General features: G+C 34.1%; 1 protein-coding gene across 1 annotated transcript in view; it reads right to left on the bottom strand.

The window, feature by feature from the left end:
• Window positions 1–19,844, bottom strand: part of LRRTM4 (leucine rich repeat transmembrane neuronal 4) — a 699,335-nt gene that overhangs the window by 371,445 nt on the left and 308,046 nt on the right. The gene's annotated exons all lie outside the window — the stretch shown is intronic.

Genomic DNA, 19,844 nt, shown 5'->3' on the forward strand with positions numbered 1-19,844 from the left:
TACAATGAAAAATCTCAACAATTAGAGTGCAGTGCCAGTACAGAAATAGACAAAACTACCATCAATAAATATTAGCAAATAATGAAAATCACAAAGTTCCTAAGAAAAAATTTATGAGTTTTATATTGAATTATAAAAAATGTGTTATAAAAAAGATTATGGGGGCATCTGGGTGGCTTAAAAGTTAAGCGTCCATCTCTTGGTTTCAGCTCAGGTCATGATCTCATGGATCATGGGTTCAAGCCCCACATGGGGCTCCTTGATGACAGTGCAAAGCCTGCTTGAGATTCTCTCTCTCCCCCCTCTTCTCTACCCTTCCTGTGTGCTCTCTTTCTCTCTCAAAATAAATAAACTTAAAAAAAGATTATGAACAATAAAACCAGTCATATCCATATTTAAAATCTAAATAATTACTGGTGACATGGCTATAAAGTATAATCAGTGAAAACACATTGAAGTAAGATATCTTTTGTACAATGTATAAAACAACATTATCATCTAAGGACATCTGGGTGGCTCAGTCGGTTAAGCGTCTGCCTTCAGCTCAGGTCAAGATCTTACCTTTCGTGAGTGAGTTCAAGCCTCTAGTCAGTCTCTGTGCTGACAGCTCAGAGCCTGGAGTCTGCTTCAAATTGTTTCCCTCTCTTTCTGACCCTCTCCTGCTCTGTCTCTGTCTCTGTCTCCCCCTCAAAAATGAATAAACATTAAAAGAAAATAACATTATCATCTAGAGCTAAAATCCATGGTGTCTCACCAAATTAACTGTGTGATATTTAATTGGGGGAGAAGTATCATGGGCAAGGAAGTAAAAATATGCTAAAGGTTTCTGCACAGGAAGAACAAATGATTCATTGTTACCTATGATTTCAGTAGAAATTGATTCAGTGTTACCTATGATTTCAGTTTGGCATTTTGTTTTTTACTGAAATATAACAAGTATTCTAATGATTTTAGGATATATGGCTTCCAAATCCCTAGAAGAAACAAAAAAGGGAGAATAAAAATCTTTGTTTAACTCCAAAATTCTGATAGTGATCCAGTGTTAGGAAATGTGATAATAAAAATTCATCACATTATGAGGTTTAAAGTGAAAACACATATAATCTGGAACAATGCCTCCCAAAAGAATTTGATACATTGTAACATGTGTAGATTGCTTTTAACAAAACACAACACTTTTACTGAATAGAAACTGAAGAAGTTAATCACGTGATAGAGAATGATTATCTATCACAAAGAATGGCTAAAATCCTATATAATAGAGGCTTTCTCATTAAAATTAAGAAAAGACAAAGACAGCTGACTTTTCCATTTTTATGAAAGGACCAGTCAAGGTAATTGAATAAAAAAAAGTTTCTAAAAAGGAGTAAAAAAAAATGGAATAAAAAGTTAAAGTAATAATGATAGCTTCCTTGAAATCACAGAAGGAGCAATTGTAAAAAGATCTGAATTATTCTTAGTATGAGTTACCAAAAATATACATAGCTACACAAATGAAGATTGAAAAATTAATGTTATTTTCTTTTTTTCCACTTTGTGCATCTACTTCTTAATTTTTCTCCTTAAAAATATTTTCTTAAAAATTTTAATGAAAGTTATTATGAAAATATATTAAAATAAACTATATATCTAAATAAGAAATTGGGGTCACTGCCATAACATGGACTAATGAAGCACTAAAATTAGATTAATGCCCACAGCCTTCAATATTTTCCTTGAATGTTTACAAGTACTATTAATATATTGTACCACATTCCACATAACTTACTTATATGGAAATAGTAGCCTGCTTTTCCTTGGAGCTAGAAAATCATGATCTGGAATTCTTCAATGTGAGGGAGCTGATTAGAAATGAAACGTTATTCAAATTTATGTTATTCATATCTTTCCTCTCTTTCTTTTCTCCTTCCTTCACATACACACATAAACACACACATGTGAATTTTATATGCATTACTACACTTAATATCACAGTTTTTCCAAAATATGATTTATCATCTTTTTTTTATTTTATTTTTTATTTTTTTAAAGTTACATCCAAATTAGTTAGCATATAGTGCGACAATGATTTCCGGAGTAGATTCCTTAGTTGCCCCTTATCCATTTAGCCCACCTCCCCTCCCACAACCCCCCCAGTAACCCTCAGTTTGTTCTCCATATTTATGAGTCTCTTCTGTTTTGTCCCCCTCCCTGTTTTTATATTATTTTTGTTTCCCTTCCCTTATGTTCATCTGTTTTATCTCTTAAAGTCCTCATATGAGTGAAGTCATATGATTTTTATCTTTCTCTGACTAATTTCACTTAGCATAATACCCTCCAGTCCCATCCACGTAGTTACAAATGGCAAGATTTCATTCTTTTTGATTGCTGAGTAATACTCCATTGTGTGTGTGTGTGTGTGTGTGTGTGTGTGTGTGTGTATCACATCTTCTTTATCCATTCATCCATCTTCTTTTTTAAAATGGGAAAACACAGCCACAAAGAGGATAATCCTGACCTGCCATAAGATTCATAGGGAAAGAACTGGCATCACTAAGACTCATGCCCATTACTTACTTCTCATAAAGTCTCCACAAAGAGAAAGAATTGAAAATGAATGTGTTATTTCTTATAACAATTATATTCTGGTAAGACTATATTTGAGGAATTGACTTATATATTAAAGAAAAAAGCACAATGCAAAAAGTTGAATTATTGTTCCCTCATCCCCCCCGCCCCCATCCCAGATGTTACTGCTAAACTTAGGAAAAAGCAACAATAATGTTCAGACCGTTAGAATTATATATAAAACTTTTCCCAAAGAATTTTAAAAGCTTGCCCTAGGAGTGTTCCAGGTTCCCATTCACTCTAGTTCCCCTTCATTCTAGTTCCCTCTTATCCTAACCATAAATAATATAAGTGGAATTGGAGATGCCGATTTCCACATAACATGTTAAATTTGTACCACCTTATGTACAAGTGGAAATTATTTTCATTGGAGGAATATTCTAATATTTGCTTCCTTACTAATGAAATTAAAAATCAGAAAGATATTATGCAAGTTTTATATCCTATAGGTCAATGTATTTGGGGAATAAGACAGCACTTATTTGGGGGTAATTTACTCCCCATGATCCTTTTTTCACACGAAGGAATTGCTGGTGGCTGAGCCTCACACCAGATTATGAAACTCTTTGTTGGTCAGTTCTACACAGTACAGCCAGGGATGGAAACCACTGACTCTAAACTAAACTTCTTGCCTTTATCTCCCTACCTCCCCACTTGTCACTCATTCTCTCCCATGGGAACAGAAAGGAATTACAGATTCAGTAATCTCTGGAAAAGGAACTGAGCATGCTTGACTCAGCTGCAGCATCCTTAGAAGCCAACCTGTCCTCATATCTACATGTTCTGGTCTGCTCCCTGTCTTGTGGTAAGGGGGCCACTGTTGGTGGGGAAAATCTATAGCTGTCCAGTGCTTATGGGATGAATTATTAGCATTCCCACTTGTCCACAGATCTAAAGTAATTTTCTAAACAGCTGTATCAGTAATAAAGGTCATATTTTGATCTATTAGTTTCATGTCTTTATTACACTATGGATTTATAAATGGATGAGTAGAAGGGCTATTATTTATATACCACCTGCCTCCCACAAAACTTCAAGAGTAGGTTTCCATTTTACTTTACCTTTACATAAGAGCTAAGAAAGCAAAGTGAGAGCTAAGAAAGCAAAGTGAACACATACACAGCAAATGTGGTATGTGTGCATGTGTGGGGTGATCACGGGTGTCATGGTTGGTGGTAGGGGTGGATAAATCAAACCAAAATACAAACAAGAAGCAAACTTTAAATTATACACCGAGATTGTTTCTCATTCAAGATTAGGTATGTATCCACAAGCCATTAGTATCTTTTTTTTTTTTTTTTAACATTTATTTATTTTTGAGACAGAGAGAGACAGAGCATGAGCAGGGGAGGGGCAGAGAGAGAGGGAGACACAGAATCTGAAACAGGCTCCAGGCTCTGAGCAGTCAGCACAGAGCCCGACGCGGGGCTCAAACTCACATACCGCGAGATCGTGACCTGAGCTTAACCGACTGAGCCACCCAGGCACCCCCATTAGTATCTTTTAAAACTCTGAGAGTGAGACAGGATAGGTGGTTGGAGTGTAATGTCATAGGCCCATGGAAACTGATGTCAAACAGGCCTAGTTTTAAATCCCATTCAACCATATACAAGTGCTGTGACTTTAGGCAAATTACTAAACCTTTCCAAGCTTTAGTTGGCTAAAATGAAAGTCCACTATGAGCTTTGCATGAGGATTATATGAGATAATGTGTAATACCTTTAACACAGTGTTTGGCGTATAGTAACCAATGGATATTAGCTATTATTTTCATTACTTTGTAAATGAAGTCCTGACACCCAGAGAAAGATAGGTAATATGTTTAATATCGCCAAGTTAAAAAAAATTACAGAATGAAGCTAGCATCTACATTTTTTAACATTCTTCAACATCATACCCAACTTCATTCCCATAAACTTCATTCCCATGAACTAGTTCCCAGGAACTTAAATTGAGATTTAGTGCCTTGTTTCCTTAACATGTTCTTTTCTGTACTTGAGATGTATACATCCATTCTTTCCATTCTGCAGTGCTATTTATCAGTTCTAATGTAATGTCACCCCTTCCATGAAGCTTTCCAGATCATCAGGGGGCACTTGCTCTTTTATTAAAAAATGTAGCCTGGGGGCACCTGGGTGGCTCAGTTAGTTGAGCGTCCGGCTTCCGCTCAGGTCATGATCTCACAGTTCACGGGTTTGAGCCCTGTGTCGGGCCCTGTGCTGACAGCTCAGAGCCTGGAGCCTGCTTCGGATTCTATGTCTCCCTCTCTCTCTGACCCTCCCCTGTTCATGCTCTGTCTGTCTCTGTCTCAAAAATAAATAAACACGAAGAAAAAAAATGTAGCCTGTGCCACTCATGTGGTATTAATCCAAAATTTCCTTGGGTTGAAATTAATTATAAATGTCTCTCAGTTATCTTGCTAGATTTTGTGTTCTTGGGTAGCAGGATTTGCCTTATTCCCTTGTGTGGTTTATTACCTTATATAGAATAAGCACTTAATATGCTTAATAAGCATTTGCCAAATAAAAGATAAATGAGAGAATCTGCCAATATTCACTTAGTACTGAATTTCTAAAAAAAATGAAATAACGAGATTGTGGAAACAATGACAATGTTAAATACAATTAAAATGCCATAGGTTTCATATAAGAAAGAAATAATTCTCTAGGATGAAAATTAATTGCCATGAAATAACTTCACACCCAAGTGGTGCTTCTATTATATTTGAGTATCAATTATATGATCCTTCCAACTGTTTTATAGAGAAATTTACATTGGACAATTAATACTTGATATCTAACTATGAGTCAAAGGAAGCTTGGTTTTCCCATATTATTGCTAACTCCCACAACAAAAACCCAAGGGCTACTAATAAGTTTTGGAGGAATCAGAGGAGCTACTTTTAAAAGGTAATACATTGTGATAAAGACAGAAAACAAAATAATCTACAGATCTACTGGCAGCAGGGTTGATAGATTTGCCTTTAAAAATATTACAGGGGCTCCTGGGTGGCTTAGTCGGCTAAGCATCCAACTCTTGATTTCAGCTCAGGTCATGATCCCATGGTGGTGGGATCAAGCCCTGGGTCAGGCTCCACACTGAGCATGGAGCCTGCTTAAGAATCTTTCTTAAGAGATTCTCTCCCTCTGCCCTTTTCCCCTGCTCATGCTCTCTCTCTCTCTCTCTCTCTCTCTCTCTCTCTCTCCCTCTCTCTAAATAATAATAATGAATTAAAAGCTATTACATTCCTTACTCCCTATACTGCTTCTTAAATAATATTGCATCAGTACTGACACTGGTTTAATGTAACTTTTAGTCTAAGTCTTTTTTTGATCCAAACTTATGGTTAGATTCATGGTACATAAATTTAATTCACATTGAGAAGGACATCACTATAAATAGTAAGATACTGGATTCATTAAATGAATAAATGACTGAATGAAACAGTGCTATAGTTAGCCTTGCATCATGTTTTAGAATGTTTAGAGAAGATATTCGATTCACACTTCTCTGCAAGAATGCCTTCATCTCAGGATTTACACAATATTTTCATCTTTTTAAACATTTTCTAGACTAAGAACTAAATTTGACGCTCTCATTCTGCATGAAGGACAGCTAATTATTAACAATCATTTTCACAGAGGCTATTCTATTCTCCTGAGATAAGACTAATGTAAGATGAGTGAGGCACTCAGGTCTAATACACATTTTCAGGAGTGACAAAATACACAGTAATCAAGATAAATACTAAGTTAATGCAATATTTTAAAAAATCAAATCAGCGAACTATAACCCATAAATTGTCTGTTTCATTAGTGAAATTTTATTAGAAGTAGTAACACTAGGTAAATGTGTGTTCCATGTCCCTGGGATTTAGGCAAAAAATCCTTGTTGGTATTGATTAAATCACACCCTAATAGAAGTCAACATTTAATTCAGTCTTTTAATCTGCTCAAGTGGTATCTGAGGAATACAGAATGAATCAAAGTTTTTAAAATTGTAGAAAAACAATAGTATTACAGAGATCATAGTCTTTTAACACCTTTCTCTTCCTCCAACAAACAAAATATGTCAGTCATTACACTCTTACTTGGACAAACTTCCAATTTTATTTAGACTATTTTGACTGCTTTTAGTTATATGGGCCTCTATAGACCTATGTTCAATGATTCAAGAAGACAAGAGATGTAAACCCTTCAAATTTGATGAAACACTAGAAATGGTCTTAGCAACATACATATATTCAAAGCATACTAATAGTTTTAAAAGGTGAGTTTTTTTTTTTTCCTGAACCACAGGGACAAAAGGTATATAAAAATACAAAATATATATTGTTTATTTTCATATCATTATTTACTGATGATGACTATACCAAGAACATTATTAGATAAAGACACATAATATGATTTAGGAATGATCATTCATACTTTATAGATTAAAACAGAGACCTGATGTAAGCTAATTACTGGTAGACAACTATTTCAACAGATTTCTCACCCAAAAGTCCATGGCCTTTTTACTAAAACACATTGCTGAAAATAACCTTAGAAGTTATTTAACCCAACTTCCTTTATCACTCTGAAGAAAATTATTTTTGTGCTGATTGAAAACAAAATTGGTCTATGTATCACTTCTTCTGACTCTCCAGGACAGGGCTTTTCCCATTACCCATGATAGAAGTGCAGCTGCCTCACCAGACGCATTTACTTGGAGATGCACCCACCCACTAAGGTGAAAATGCTCAGAGCTGTACCTTTTTCTACATCAGCAGCCATCATACTCAGACATGCTGAGGGAGGGAATTGAAGCCTATAGCCAATGACTGATGTGGGGTGCTAAGTACCCAGCCCCTTACTTCGAAGTGAGACAGCTGAGGTGCCATTGATGCTCCACATTCTCTGTGAAATCATTTTGAACCGTAACTTAATACAAACCATACCTTTCCTTGGCTTCTTCCCGTCTACCCTCTACCTCACTGGATCACAGGTTTTGCTCTTGAGATCACTCCTGCAAATCACATCTATAACAATCATCTTCTCAGAGCCTGTCTATATAAAAGTCACACTAAAATATCTGTGTTGACTCTTTTAGATATTTCTTTATTTTTATTTTATTTTCTAAATACCCTATCCTTTAACAAGCAAACTCTGTGACTCTTTTTAGCCTTATCACTGAACTGGGAAAAAACAAAAATGAAAAATATGACCTCCAGATAAACATGCAACTTTAAAGCTTTTGAAGAAAAAATCAACAGGGGGAAAAATACACTTGTCTAAAACTTTCTCTTCAGATTAAATAGTAGTCCTACCTCTCATGAAAGTATATGACTACAAAAAATTATTTTAAAAGTGCAAATCTTATCTTTTCTTAAATACTATGCATTTTCTTTGTGTTTTTATGCCTTTTATTTGATTTAAATTGTACCACATATCAAATATTATATTCAGCTCTTATTTCTTAAAAATGTTACCCTGATGACTTTGACTGAATTGACAGTTTACTCCCTGAAACGTGAAAAATGCTGTGTTAGCCCTTTCCATGTTTCCTTTCTGCGACAAAGGAGGAGGGGTACCCTCTCCTATCAAAGGCAATGAAAGTCTCAACATGGGCTCTGATCTTAATTCTTTCTTATATTTATAGAGGCTACATATGTCTATTTTTTTTTTTCTGCTGCATCTTCAGGCTGTAATGACTATTTTCACGGTATTTCCCATATATTAAAAAAAAAAAAAAAAAAAAGATTCCAAAAACACTCTCTGGTCCTAAGCTTCCCCTAGTTACTTTTCTCTCTCTACTCACCTCATTTGATCCAATCAGTTCCAGTTTCAAAAACTTGCTTTCTGCTCTTGGTCTCGTAGACATAACATGTTCTAGACTTTTCCACCAAATATTTGGTCACTTTTTAAAAGAATCATTTTGGTTCTTCTTTCTGTTTCCACCTAAATATATATTTCTAGCACAACATGCTTTCTAGGCAGTAGATTCAAATATTCAGTCCCTTATTGGCATCTCCCTCTAGATTTTTCACCCTCATTTCAAATATGATCTATCTACGCTGAAATCTCTGCCTTCATCTGCGCCTCAGGAACATATGCTAGACACTGTTCTAAGTGCTATGAATATGTATGGTATCATACATGTGCACACAACACATAATCAACATACAAAACTTACAGATACATACATATAAATAAGGTCTTTGGCCTCATTGAGATTCTAACTTACTATGGAAAAATAAAACTACATATAGTTACCATTCAGTCTAGAAGAGTGTTTTGTAGAGGAATTAGGAGGAATTAGAAAGTAGTATGGTAGTGTGTAGCAGGTATACCCAAACTAGTCTGGGGTCAAGTACTATTTATGGAATGTTTTCCAGAGGAAGTTCTATGTAAGCATATTTGTACTTGAATTTAATTAATAAGATTAACTTAATAGAGGTGTATCAAACTTTGCACCTAGGAAATGGAAACGATAGCATGTATAGTATTAAGGATTTTTAAACCTGATTATTTAAGAGAATAAAATCTCAGTAAGCTTCCACATAGGACATACTTTTTCCACATAGGACACATAGGACATATTTTTTAACACCTTGAACTAAATAAAATAGAAATGAGTAATACAAGTTTAAACCCATGACAAAAAAAAATCAAGCTCCTGGGGCACCTGGGTGGTTCAGTCGGTTAGGCTTCTGACTTCAGCTCAGGTCAAGATCTCATTGTTTGTGGGTTTGAGGCCCATGTTGGGCTCTGTGCTGACAGCTCAGAGCCTGGAGCCTGCTTCAGATTCTGTGTCTCCCTCTGTCTCTGCCCCGTCCCTGCCCACACTCTGTCTCTCTCTCTCAAAAATAAATAAACATTAAAAAAACTAAAAAAAAATCAAACTACTCAGATCATTTTATTTCAAAAAATATTTTTAGATAACTCCTTAATCAATGAGGAAATAAATCTAAAATAAAGCCAATAATAAGAACAAGAACATGACATAGAAATTTACAAAATATTATCAGTGTTCTATCCTGATAGATATTTATATGTCAATAATTTTATTACATGAAGAAAAAATTAGTCTGAATATTCATTTTATAAACATTAAAAAAACAATCTATATATAAAGTAGAAGGCAAAATAAAGATATCTGCAATTCATTAAATGCTAGAAAAACAAAAATACGATTAAAGAATATAGTCAGTGAACCAATAAAATATATAATTTTTTTCACAAATTTCACTTGGAAAAGAACCACTAACACCAAAGGAAATTTAAAATTAATACTCTAATGATAAGTATTAAGGAGATATAAATTATAAAAACACTATATATGTGCTAGAAATTTGAAAAATATGTATAAAATGGGCAACTTTTCTTGGTAAAATGCAATTTGACTTAACTAACTCAAGAAGTAGAGAACCTGGATAAATAAATTACCATGTGGACCATCTGTTGAAAAAATTTGAGAAAGGTTAATTTATCTTTTTTTACAGTAGTTAAAAGAATTTTTCCTACATTTCTACCACCTGCATCTATAATCATAATTTTGGGAATATTAGGGACAGGCTCACCTATATTTTTTACAGGACAGGGACAATAAACATAAACCAAGCCTACCTACTAACCATATGTTTAAATATTTAAAAGGTAAAAATAAGATACCCAGCTGGAAATTAAGATATGGTATACCTCCTATTCACAACAGATAAAATTTCCAAGTATACGTACATGAAACTAAAATTTCATATAACTGCAAATAGGCAAAATAGTAAAAACAATTTAGTTGTTTAATTTAATTGTTTAACTGATATTATACATGTTGGTAGCTGATGAGTGGGATATTTATAAGAAAAATAAAACAAAGGCATTTTTTTAAATCTGTAAGTGTTTATTCTATACATTTATGATTCTTTCTTTCATTTCAGCAAAGTCACTAGTTAGGTTAAGTTAAGATTTTGACACAACTATATTGAAGTTCTCCATTATTTTTTAAATTTCATCATAAATTTTTATTATATTATTCAAATTTTTACTTTCTCATAAATTGCATCTATGGTACTTAATTTCTCTTTTTTTCAAAATTTTCTATGTGGCATATTACCAAAAAAAGAAAAATTACAAACAATAGCAGCATATTTTTCAGGTGCCTAAAATCAATCTTCTTTTGAAATTTAGAAGAATCATTTTTTAAAGATTTTAAGATAATTTAAATCTTTTCCAAAATAAAATAACCAGATTTAAATCTGATTTTTTTTTTGTAAACCATGCCAAATCACTGTCGATAGCACAAGTTGAAAATTAATTTGATTTTCTGCTAAAGATCCACAATTTGCTTTTAGTGTATGTCATGTCTTATGTTTATTAAATAAAATTGTTTTTACAGGATTTAGATGACATTATCATTGTGTTTTAAGGAGTTTTAAGGTCAAATTTTATGTGTGCTTCACATATTTCATCTTTGGTCAGACTCAGAAAGCATCATATATAATAGTTTAATTTTTCAAAGAATATCATTGCTATCAGCTTAGGCATACAAAGTATAGACTGTATGTGGAAAAAAGAAAGCTTTTGATTTTCAGTCAAAATTCTAGCCTGTGCATTTCCCTCTTGTTCTTGACAATATGTACATTATTCAAATGAAGCTAAAGTTTTAATTTCTGAAACTAAATTAAATGTTAAATATTTTTATAAAATAAAAAAAACCATAATTCTTATATTTAAGAACCCATACTGTTGCCAGTATAAAATGACAGCCTGCCTTACTCATGTTACTTGTAGAACTACTTATATATAAATCTGAGAGGGATATGTGTTTTTAATACCACAGAATATTTTTCAGGACAGCGTGCAACTGTTGCACACCGTCAGGACATGCCTGTATGAGGAATAGATAGAGAAGCAAGAAAATGGAAACTCATCCCTTCGGGGAAGTGAGTATGCCAGAATCCATGAGATTCATGCTAAGAAAAAGGACTTAGCAACTTGATTTATCTTCTTTCACATAAGCACTTCTGTTGCTTAAATTTTACTGTTCTGAAATAGTGGCACAACTCACACACCTTGCAGGCATGTGGCTATGGTTCCCTCCTGTTCTGAGGCTTAGGGTGAGAGATGCAGAGAAATGTTCCTCTCATGTAGTGATGGGTGCTCGCAAGAGATCTTCTGCCCAGGTCTTGCAATGCTAATGAGAGGAGGAGCCCATCAAAGCAACATGCCAATTATCCTGAGGGTAGCATTGAAGGAAATGGAGAGAACCGGGTCTCTAACAATGTCATTGAGCCCCTGAAATAATCACCCCGAGAACACGCCTACCTCTAGAATTCTTATGGGAGAAAATAAAAGTTCATTAATTGAGGCCACTTTTAGTTGGCATTATCAGCCAGGATTTGAAGAGCAAAGCAGAATCTTCTGGTATGTAGAATTTAAGAAAACACTTGAGTATGTGGGATAATGGAAGACCAGAAAGCCATCACTGAACATCAACCTGAAAAGCTAAAATGCGAGGTTCTCAGCATTCACATGTAATGCTAAAGAATCTGTAGAACTTTCCACCAAGTACCCAGATAACACCAACAAATTAGGATGTTCTCAAGAGGTTATCGGTAAATTGCTATAAATTTCTGGCTACAATAGCCACCAGAGAAGAGCCTTCCAAATCTTGCATAGTGGCCTCTCAGAAGAATCTGATCCTTAACCTATGGGCAAAGGGACCCTAGGTAACATGTACTAAACCCTGTTCTTTGGCACCCACGGAAAACGGCATGGATACGACCTATTAAGATGCCAAGTTTATTACAGAAAATTCAACATGTTTGGATTTGCTTTCATCTACAGTAAAAAAAAAAAATACCCACATCAGAGCACCATAAGCATTCAAATTAAGTAAAACAAAAAAAGAGAGACTGTGTTTTAAAGCTATCATAAGTTAGGGGCACCTGGGTGGCTCAGTCGGTTGGGCGTCCGACTTCAGCTCAGGTCACAATCTCGCGGTCCGCGCGTTTGAGCCCCGCGTCGGGCTCTGGGCTGATGGCTCGGAGCCTGGAGCCTGCTTCCGATTCTGTGTCTCCCTCTCTCTCTGCCCCTCCCCCGTTCATGCTGTGTCTCTCTCTGACTCAAAAATAAATAAACGTTAAAAAAAAATTAAAAAAAAAACTATCATAAGTTAAAAAATTTAAATTTAAATTTTATAGTGTTTTCTTTATATACTATATGTAGAAACAATCAAAATGTTTGACAATCCATGATTAATATGATCCCCTGATATATCATTAATTTCAGTAATATTCCATTTTGTTCTTATATATTTACTATGTATTCATCTGTATTTTTAAAATCATTTAAAAGAGGCATGTGCTGGGGCACCTGGATGGCTCAGTCAGTTAAGCACCCAACTCTTGATTTCAGCTCAGGTCATGATCTCACGATTCACAAGATCTAGTCCCATGAGCCCCACGACGGGCTCCTTACTGAAAGCACAGAGTGTTTCTCTCTCTCACTCTCTCCCTCTTTCTCTCTTTCTCTCTCTCAAAATAAATACTAAAAAAAATAGGCATGTGCTATATTTTAAGAAGTTTAATGGGTGGGATGAAGTAATTGTTTTTGAGAGAGAGAGAGAGTGTGTGCACACACGAGAGCAGGGAGGAGCAGAGGGAGAGGGTGAGAGAATTTTAAGCAGGCTCTGCACCCAGCACCAAGCCCAACTCGGGGCTCAATCTTAAGACCATGAGATCATGACCTGAGCAGAAATCAAGAGTTGCATACTTAATCGACTGAGCTACCCAGGTGCCCCGAGGAATTAATTTTTTATCCTACCTGCCTTTGCTATAATGACATGCTTCTGAAACTATATTAGGATTAATTTACAACTTGAAAATGCTTAATAAATTATTAACATTATTAATATTTATAAATATTTCCCTTGGCAGTGTTCTATAAAATATATAACAGGTTAATACTGAAGAGATAAGTTATTTGAAAATTTTAAAAAGCTAGGCTTTTATACCTTAAATAAACAATTATAAACATATTTAATAACCTTTAATAACAACAAAAAGAAAAACTTAGCATTTACTGTAAAGAACTATATCTAAAACTAAGATCATTCTTTTTTTTCAAAATTTATCAAATAGATGCTTTCAATGCACTGTATGCAAGTTGTGAATACAGATAATGTCAAATTTCTGTCTTTAAACTAATATGATAAAGATTATACATAATGAGTACTTACAATACATTATATATATTATATGTTTATAATGAAACTGTGGCAAACCAAACTCCAAAGTTAATAAATTCCAAAATGTAATCATTAATATGATAAATTAATAATGATTCATTTCAATTTTAGTTTTCTAATCTCTAGGATAGGTGGGCAACCATACAATTTGCCATACAAACAGGACATGAAAACTCTATTAAGAGAGCATGGTTGCTGTTAATTATGGTGAGTCCTCAGGTTCAAACAAGAATATATGGCCATTGTATGGACAGGAAAAATCTTCATCGAAGAGGTGCTATCTAAAATGGATCTTGAAGAATGAATCTCATAGAAAAATTTCATATATGTGTAGAAAAGTTATTAACCTTTCAGGGCAGGAGGAAATCAGTTCTTCTTCTTATGGCTCTTGAATATTCATATTAAAACCTAATATATTACCTCAGAGAATGAAAATATTTAACATTTATTAATACATAAGTAATAATGGGGTATTCATTTAGCTATTGTCATTTTCAAAATGTTAGTGGCACTGAAGAGAGATTTTATTTTTAATAAAGGATAATATTGGCTGGAATTAATCAGTGTTCACAATTAAGCGGCAACATGAGAAGTCTGTAACACACAGACCATCAAAACAGGACAGGGGAGGAGATAAAACACTAATTTCTATTTAACAACTTTAACTTAAATTTTAATTTAAGTTGAACCTAAGATTTATGAGTCTGAGTTTAAAAGAAAATATATATGAATACTTCATACAAAAATATGTGAGAAATAAGTCATTTTAAAGAGAATTGGTTGAAAATTTAGAATAATTTAAGAAATAAGTCAAGGACAATACAGTCCTTTATTCCAGTTTTGAGTGTATACCAATTTTTTTTTCATTCTGTCATTTCCTTGGTCTCCTCCCTTTGGATTTATGAGATCCAGCTCCTAAATCTGTTGGTCAGTTTGGCAATATTTTTCTCTCTTGATATCAATATGCCTACTTTTTTAAAAATTAAGGCATCCTAAATTTATATCTCTAGTACAGTGTTGAATAGGAATGGAAAAAATGGTCATTCTTGCCTTCCTCATAATCTTATCAGGAATTTCTTTATAGTTTTCCCATTTAAGTAGTGGGAATAAATGAAGACATCCCTCAATAAGTGTGTTCCAAAGAAATTACTTTTGAGAATACTGATATTATATAAGAAATTAGGTAAATAAACCTGATGCCATTGTTTACTCTATATAATCAATACATACCGTAAAGTATAACAAAATAGTAAAACCATCCTTAGTTTTTCCTTGTATCTACATTAGGTGAAATGAGAAACATTATCAGTTACTCTTATTGCAGGTTGCTGATACTGGAAATTATTAGACTTAATAACATAAGGACAACTGAAATAGGATAAATTTCTAGTCAAACACATTAATATAACTAATACAATCTTATTATTTGTAATAATTGAGGTCAATCTGTTATACCTCCAAAACACTGTTCTGTTCACCTTTATGCAATAAATCTTGTATTGGAACAATAAGTGAGTTGGGAAATAGCACACTGGAATGGGGTCTCAGTGAACCTCCTTTTTTTTTTTTTAATTTTCCATCTATTTTTTTATGAGTCCCTGGGAAATTAACTCATTTTAGCTGAATTTCAATTATTCTGTCTGTACACTGTCTCTTGTGCCATGATCAATTCTTCCCATCCATTTACCTAATATATCAACATATCAGGTTAATTCTTTTATTTTCATTTATTGAAAACCTGCTATTTCCAAAGGCATAGAAAGTTCTAGTTCTATTCCTTTTCATGCCCTATATCAGCGAAGGGAAATACTGCATTCAATCCTATTTTCACTTAATTTTTCATTTTCTTCTTAAGAGAAAAAGAAATGCACACACAAATAAACATGGTTTTATGTTGATAGATACGAATTTCAGATGGACTAGACTAGATCATGTAGAACAGTGAGACAATCAAACCTCAATAGTTTACACAACAACCTTTTATCTGTTACTAATGTAAATTACACATTAACGGTTGCTTTGTTCATTGCACATTCTCTAGGACCAAGGGCAACCTAGACTTTATTTTGGCAGCCTCCAATTCACTGCCTCAGTGGGATACTACTTACTGAGTGCTAAATCAATAAATATTATTAAATATTACCTATAGGGACACTTTATAAATTGTCTCCTGAAGACACTTGGCTAGAAATTAAAGACCTGAATCTTAATAATAATAGCAAGTACTTATCCATCACTTGCCATGTACCAGATAATAAAGCTACACATATTTTAGCTCACTTGGCCCCAAACAACTACCCTTTGAGGCGGGTATTATTAGTATGCTCATTTTCCACATGAGGCAGTTAAAAACACAACAGATGAGCAGCTGGCCCAAGATCAAATGGCTCATAAGGGCTAAAGCCAGGATTTGACCTTAAACGATCTGGCTCCAGAGCCTGGGCTGTCTCACTCTGCTACAATGCCCCCCTTAATGGAGGATTCCACCTTCACTAATGTTTCTAACTTTGAAGTTTATTTATTTAATTTGAGAGAGAGAGAAAGAGAGAAGAGTGGGAGTGGGGGAAGGGCAGAGAGAGAGGGAAATAGAGAATCCCAAGCAGGCTCCTTGCTATCAGCACAGAGCCTGACGTGGAACTCCATTTCAGAAACTGTGAGGTCATGACCTGAGCTGAAATCAAGAGTCAGACACTTAACCGGCTGAGCCACCCAGGCGCCCCTAAAGTTTCCACCTTTGGAGCAGTCATTTTCCTTGTTTTGTTTTGCTTTGTTTTCCCTTCTATAAAGAAAGGAAAAAAAAAAAAAGATTGAGACCAAATGATCCCCAGATCACTTTCCATTTCATGAATCTACGAGTAAGATAAGGAAAATGTTTTGAAATGGCAAAACTCTAGATACAAGAATCTTCACAGTTTCTAAACAGATATAACTGACACAAGTGACATAAATCTCACTTATAACATCCGATCCTGTCATGTTGTTGTACTTCAAAGACAAGGAACAATTATATCTGTTCAATAAAGGACGTTTATTCATTATAATTAATTAATAGCAAACATAAATCAGTTTCAAGAATGCCATGCCTAAGGTAAGTAGAAGCATCATGTTATAACCCAGAGAAATTTAGAATCAAAGGCATTTGAAACAACCACTGATTAAAGACATCACAAATTTCTCTAAAAAGTTCAAAACTTCTAACTTTTTTTAGCACTTCAATATCTCCAAAAAGCAGTTATAGAATCTTAACTTCATAGTCAAACATATGTGAGAAATGCTAGATTAAGCAAAATTAAGCAAATTTCTTAGAACCTTTACTATGATGATAGAATCACATACTTAGAAAGAACAGCCTTTCCCAATTTACTTAGCTGTGAAACTCCTATTTCTCTCATGAAGCACGTTGTGTGAATAATGGTCCCTGAAATATTCTTTATGAAATACTGATTTCAGAGTTCAGAGAACAAGAAATAGAAAATAATGAGTTTATTTTAAATCCCCAGGAACATGAAAGAAAAAAAATAAAATTTTAGCTCTTTTAATAATGTAACTTTCTGATCAAAAGTTCAATTTCTCTGTGGCTTGATATACTGATATATATATATATATATATACACACACACACACACACACACATATATATATATACACAAACACACACAAATTATCAAATCTGTATGTTGTCTACACATATATTATTTATCTCTATATATGTATGTGTATAATTATTATGTATATATATTATCATATATGCATAACATGCGTAAATATTTTCATATACACATAATATACATATTCAAATATAAACCCTTGTTAGTCGAGTTCTGGACAAAGTAATCAATTTTCTAAAACGGTTATTAACAACATGAATATCCATACTAGAAGACTCTATTATATGTATCCATCTTCTCAGAAGAACATTTTATAGGGTGGGAGTTGATAAGAATCACTTTAGCTAGGGTAAAAATGTCCAGTGAAATATAATCTTCCCTCATTTTTTTTCCCAAGCTACAACTCAGCTGCTACAAAGTTCAGCAGTTACAGCCCTCAGCGGATTCTTAGAATGTAGAATGAGGGAGTTTGAAATGATTTGTTCTGTCACCTGTTCCCAGAAAAACTGACATAATTTAATATGATGACTGTCTTCCTTTACCTCATTAAACTGGTAGGGGAGAGCTGGATAGAATCCTAAGTAATTTATGACTTACTACTTATAAAATATGCGTTTGGGATTTTCCCTCTACTTGGCCACAACTGCCTTCCTGTTCCCACCCACTAGCCAAAACATCTGTATGCATATATTAGCAAACCTGGAGTAAAACCCCTTCAAGTCAGTGAAGGCAGTGTAAACAAGCACATCATCACATAGATATACAACACCACCTATGGCTTTTAACAAGACAGTAATTGGATAAGGGCTATCCTTTATACTACCATGGCTTAGAATCAGCGGGTTACAAAAAGAGAAAAGAGGAAACATTCAAAGTATGAACAACAAATAAGGAAAAAGAGAGAAATTAAAAAACCTTCAGATAGTACTCTAGTATAGTGGCTGATAGGCTGGTGAGAGGTTAACTACACAGGTATTAAGAAGGGTCTGCAAAGTATGTTTTCAAAAATAGAGTTTCTGAAACCAAAATGAGAGTCATCTATCACAGGAGTGCCCAAGAACAAACTGCTATCTTTCGTTGCTATTGCCTAGAATTAGTCTAAACCCATGTGCTAACTTTTGCTTTACAATGCTGATCTCTGGACATGGGAAGTTATATATATGTGTTTAATTGAATTTTTGGAAAAATAAATAATTATCACTTAAATATAATAATTTGGTTGACCAAACTTTTTCAGAAGCTCTGGCAAACAAAGAGGTTAGCGTACATCATTAGCATATACGGGGTAGTATAATTCAACTCCAGAAACAGAATGCTGAGAAAGAAGTAGCAATTTTTCAAGCAGATAGACTATATTCAAAACGAAACAAAAGGTTAGTGTCCTTCCAAGCTCCTTAGTGAAATAAATGAAATGAGCATAAAAGCAAAAGTCTAATACATGCCAAAAAGGAGCAACATTCCATAGCATTTCTAATAAACCTCCTTGTAATATTAAAAAATCACAGCTTGCTAGGACTTTTATTATAAATAAATGAAATAGATTATAAATAGTTGGCCATAAACCTAACCTTCTTCGATTTGTAGAGTACTTACCAAATTTCTAAATATGATTTTTCATTATGCTTCTTTTCAGAGATACTACTAGGGAAGAATGTCATGAATGCTATTTCAGATCTGTCATATATAATCTTCTAATCTGCCAACTTTTTGCAACTAAAGATGAGTTCATGTACAAGCTGACAAGAGGTGGGGATGAGTCTAGGCTTTCTTGAAGGTTGTTAAAAGTTTAAGTCTCCCCCCCCATTGTGAAGATACTCTCTGAATTGGCTTGGTAATTTTTATAATGACAGCTGCTGTCAGGTGAGAGGGTAAATTATTCAGTTCAACTGGGAATGTTGTCAGGAACGCTAAAAAGGTGCTAGAAATAGAAGTGGTCGCAGATAGTGGAGAGAGTGACTTGTGTAAACTTATCAAATCTCTCTGGGAATCCTGGATGTTTCATTTCCCCCCAGGTATGTTTTAAAGTCATTGCTTCTGCTGAGGATTACCCTTTCTTTCCATAGAAAGTGAAGTGGAAAACTTAATCAGATTAGCTGAAATAGGAAAAAACTCAGACATGTCAAAAAATCTGGAGATTTTGGCCCTGACATCCCCAAGTCTGAGAACTCCTTACAAATGGTGTTACTACCAATTACTATTATTAGCAGTGGTATCAACAACAGTACTACCAGGGTACTACATAGTTTAACATATATATCCATAAATGTCTGTACCTTTCAATTCGCTCTCTAGAAGTGGTCAACCAAAACAGGTTACCGTTTCATATTGCAATCTGGATAATTATTTTCTCTAGACAAGACAGATTCGAAGACATACTAAGCTGGGTTCCTAAAGATCTTACAG

Source organism: Panthera tigris, chromosome A3 (genome assembly GCF_018350195.1).
Source record: "Panthera tigris isolate Pti1 chromosome A3, P.tigris_Pti1_mat1.1, whole genome shotgun sequence".
Lineage (NCBI taxonomy): Eukaryota > Metazoa > Chordata > Mammalia > Carnivora > Felidae > Panthera > Panthera tigris.